This window comes from Pavona decussata, unplaced genomic scaffold (genome assembly GCF_977016875.1).
Source record: "Pavona decussata unplaced genomic scaffold, jaPavDecu1.1 SCAFFOLD_6, whole genome shotgun sequence".
In the NCBI taxonomy this organism is placed as follows: domain Eukaryota; kingdom Metazoa; phylum Cnidaria; class Anthozoa; order Scleractinia; family Agariciidae; genus Pavona; species Pavona decussata.
In genome coordinates this window covers 2,275,086-2,279,832 of record NW_028145430.1, presented here as the reverse complement: position 1 = coordinate 2,279,832, position 4,747 = coordinate 2,275,086, and the positions used below count along the sequence as shown (strand labels likewise).

The 4,747-nt window shown below is 43.6% G+C and overlaps 1 pseudogene; it reads right to left on the bottom strand.

Moving 5' to 3' along the window:
- Positions 1-1,050: 1,050 nt before the first annotated feature.
- Positions 1,051-3,029, bottom strand: LOC146489138 (uncharacterized; annotated as a pseudogene).
- Positions 3,030-4,747: the final 1,718 nt, after the last annotated feature.

The following is a 4,747-nucleotide window of genomic DNA, read 5'->3' as shown; positions in this document are numbered from 1 at the left end:
GCAATTTGCTGTTCTTTGGTAACTCTCTTTGGTGAAGAAGCGCTGTCTACTCGTCAGGAAAAGCTTCTTGTTGTGCGCTTTTAATCGCTTGAGTTCCTGCTTCCTCAATTTCTCCTGTCTTTAACTCTCCACTCTCTCTTTCACGCAGTCTGCAGTTGTCTATGAAACGATAGACCCATGCTTGAACTCTGATAAACTTTTGCCAACTTGAAAATCGATTTGGATTCAAACGCCATAAATGCTTATTCTCCTTTAGTGAAATCATTGTTCGTTCCTCGACATCATCATTTGCTTGTTTGGGGAATTCTCGGTCATTCCTCTTGATCTCCATTGATTTCGTTTCCTGATCTACGTTGACACGATTTATCGGCCTTTCTGACTCTTCGTTTCCAAGGAATTCAGGTCCGTTCCACCACTTCTCGCAGTTAGCTAGTTCCGACACCTTTAAGCCTCTTGTAACCAGGTCATCTGGATTTTCTTTGGTTGGAACCAATCGCCATTGCTGAGGATCAGTCAGACACTGAATCTCTCCCACTCGATTTGCGACAAACGGTTTGAAAGACCGACTTCTTCCTCTAATCCTCCACAGTACATTCAAGCTATCAGACTAGAAGGTTACTTGATTCAAGGCACTGTCTAAGGCTTTGGAAACAGAATCTGACATTCTTAACCCGAGAACTGCTGCCATCAGTCCCAATCTGGGAATACTTGTCGTGGAGAGTGGCTCGACTCTTGTCTTAGCAGTTACTAGCCTTCTGGATACCAATCCACTCTTATAACATACTCTTGAGAAGATGACAGCTCCATACGCACCCTGCGATGCATCAACAAATGTAAGAAGTGTCTCTGAAAGCATTTTCTCGCCCTGTCCTAAGCGCAGACACCTCGGAACTTTGATTTCCGGTAAATCTTTTATCTAACTGAACCATGGCCGAGCTCTTCTAGCCAAATCGCCTTGGAAAAAGGTCGTCCCAATCGAGTTCAGCAGCTCACATCTCTTGCAATAGAACTTAAGCACGAATGAGGAACGGTGCTAAGAAACCAACTGGATCAAACAGATCGTTTCGTAAGTCCCAGCCCTTCTTCTGGAGGATTTGTCTTGAATGTAAATACGTCTTCGTCTGGTAACCAGGCGACTCCCAGTGTCTTCACCATTGGTACTCCACTACTGTCAAGATGGAGTTTAGAAGTTCTACCCTCAACTGGAATCTTTTCGAGAAGCTTAGATGAATTTGACAACCACTTTCGAGGTCGCATCTCTGCTCTTGACCACAGCTTGTCCAATTGACTGCACAGTTCTAAAGCCTGGCTTTTGTCCGCCACAGAGTCCATACTATAGTCCATGTAAGTAGATTTCAGCACAGTCTCAGCGGCCATTGGCAATTTGTCCCTGTACTTCTCGGCGTTCACTTGAGCCTCAAACTGAGCTTGAAATGGCGATGAGTTTACTCCAAACACCACGCGGTTGAATTCAAATTCTTCCTGCTCCTTCTCTCCTTCTCTCGCCACAGGAAGCGCGGATTTGGTCGGTCCTTTGGTGCAACTTCAATTCTCAAGTACATCTCGGCAATGTCACAAAACTAATGCCACGGGATGTTTGCGAAAACGTAGCAACACATCTTTCAAATCCTTCTACAGCTTTGGTCCTGGCAGAATTGTATCATTCAAGGAGACTCCTTCACACTTGGCGGAGGCATAGAATACAATGCGAGTTTTTATCGTAGTTCTATCAGGCCTTACCACAGGGAAATGAGGCAAGTACCACTTTCTTGAAAGTTTGCTCTCAGCTGGATATATCTTTCGAATGTATCCTTTCTTAAGGTACTGACTGATGCATTTGGAGTAAGCGTCTCCAACGTCTGGGTTGTTGCACAACCTCTTTTCATTGTTAAACAACTGACACACCGCCATATTGTAATTGTCTGGCAGTTAAGGTTTGTCATCTTTCCATGGAATCGCCACTTGATATCTTCCATCCACGTACTTGATGGACTTTTCAACTTTCTCTGGTGCTAATTTGTCGTCATAATTCAGGATTTGTGCCTCTTTAAGCGTCCCAGCAGCTTCAACCTCCGAGAAACTGCGAAGTAGAACACTAATCTCATCTGAGTCTTTCCTATGTTCTCGAACAAGGTAAGTATGTGTGAAACTCGTTTGCAAGCCACTCCCTTTAAGACCATTAGGAGATCCGACACATGTCCACCCCAAAGGCGTAAGTCTTGCCACTGGTTCGCCCGATCTTCCTCCGACGTCCTTGAACGAATAATGTAACTCAGCATAATCGACTCCGATGAGTATGTCTACAAAAGGGCGTGGTCCTGGATCCGGAAATTGTATGTCCTTCAGGTGAGTCCACTTTGCGGCATACGCCCCCCAGTTGATTGTTGTCATGTTTCGAGTCACTCGCTCGGTAGTAAATGCATTTATAGCTGTTTTCACGCTACCATCCAAACTCTCAAGCTCAACTTTAACAGGCATGGTCTCAAAGGTCTCAGTTTGCCCATTCAAGACGTTAACGGTGACTTTCTGTGACCGTCCTTAGAGTCAAAGTTCCGCAGCTACGTTTGCATTAATATACGTCTTCGTAGAGGCTTCGTCCAACAAGGCATCTACTTTGAGTTTTCGACTACCATTCTTTACGATCACAGGAACTGTTCTCAATGCTAGAACTCGTACATCTGCATGTTCTGCCACCGATGTAGTGTGGGATCTCTCTGTCTGATGGTAGCGGAATCCTGAGGGAGTGAAACGACCAACGGTTTCCTTTCAGACTCAACACTCAGGTTGCTGTTCCCGGATGATGCATCACCACTCGGTACATTCTGATCTGATATCAGCTGACTACTTCTTTCTTCTATCTGTTCAATTCCATCTTGTTGTTAAATCCTGTGGGTATGTAGTAATCTGTTGTACTTGTCCCTGTAATTGTTTATCCCCCATATCCTGGTTCTGACACAAGTTTGGCCAAAATGGTCCCCTCTTAGGCAATGGAAACACAAATGAAGACGCTTGGCAGCATCCCATCTCTCTTGAACAACCATGGCTTTGGACTTCTCGCATCGCCAAACTCCATGCTGTCAATTACGTACTTTACAAGGGCGTGACATGTATGCTGTTTTTCGGTGGCTTTCTGTTTTCTGATCTCGACCAAAGAATGTCAACCCCCCGCTATCCTTCCGATTTCGATTCTGCTCGAAACTCTTGCTTGCTGTGTTAACTCCCCGAATGGTCTCCGAAGCCACTGTTTGAAATTCGGCCTCTTGTACGATAAGGTCCTTTAACGTTTCCACTTATTCCCAGCGACCATTTTCGTACATCCAGCGATGATAGTGGGCTAGCGCTGACTCGTTCAACGTTTTGCACAGACTGACATATAATGTCCCTTTGCCCAATTCTTCATGTCGATTGACTTCTTTGAGATTCACTACAAGTACGTCCAACAAATCTGCAAACCTCTCTAAATCCCTTGCGTTGCCAGGGCGAACGGACATAATGGCCTCCAACTATTCTAAAGAAGGGCAAATTTTCTTCTCTGACCGGCAAATTTTCACTCTAACCTCTCCTTTGCCGCTTTGTAAGCCGCTGCTGAATGTCTTAACGTTTCTACCGCCTTAAGAGCTTCACCAGATAAATGTTATCGAAGTTGCAACAGCTTATATTCAGGTGTCGATGGTGCTTGATCAATACATGCCATCAAAGCTGTTTCCCATCCCTCGTAAGTTTTCTTGTCGCCGTTGAACACAGGAATAGAAACGCGCTTTAACTGGCTCCACATATCCCTACCGATGGCTGCTCCTTCTTGTGAATTTTCGTTCGCTTTTGCAGATTGAAGCGAATCTTTGTATTCCCTAGGAATTTCATTACTTCTTCTCGGGTTCGACAATTCGTACGTCGAAGGTTGTAACTTCTTTTTCGCTTCAATTAGTTTTGGAACGTTTCCTCCTTTAAATTTACTCATCGACGAATCACTGGAAGGTAACGATGGTGTCTTCTGTAAGAAAGAAGACAGAAAATCTTTCACGTTCGCGACTTGTTTGTCGGTGTCTTCTACACTTTGTCTATTTCGTCTTCGGAGCGTTCCACATTTCTTTTGTCACCTTTCTTCTTGTGGAGAACGACTAAATCTTCCACTATTTGGATCGTTTCCATCTTCTCAGTTTTCTTCTGTTTCTTCAAGGGCTGTTAAAATAGCATCTCTGTCAATGGTTTCTTCCATCATCAACTTTATCAAGCGAGTATAAAGCTTCGTAAGTTGCGTTATTACGACCCGTTTCTGTTTCTTGACAGTATCGATGAGGTCCTCATTTGCATCGGCGTCATTCAAAGCATTCTCGTCATCTCCAGCATTCATATTGAAACGTCCACAGAACCTCGCTCTGCTACCAAATAATTATGTCCACAAGACCTCAATACGAACAGGAAATGTGTTTATTTGTCCGTCTAACTCCACTTCGAATTTACCAAAAATACCATCTCGTACAACACGAGAAAAACAACAAGATCTGATCCGACTAAAAAACATGGCATTTTATAGCAAAAATACATGAGAAAAATTATTTGCATGTCTTGAGAGCAAAACAAAAACAATTTAATTCCTAATGAGAAAAGTCTTCGCATTCTTTCTTTTGTCCATGGTCCAGTTTTCCATACAGTAGAAGTATTAAGGGCGATTTAGTATGCAAATCGTGATTGAACTAAAATTTCTGTGCGACCGGATAAAGTAACCATTCATAGATACAGAGATATA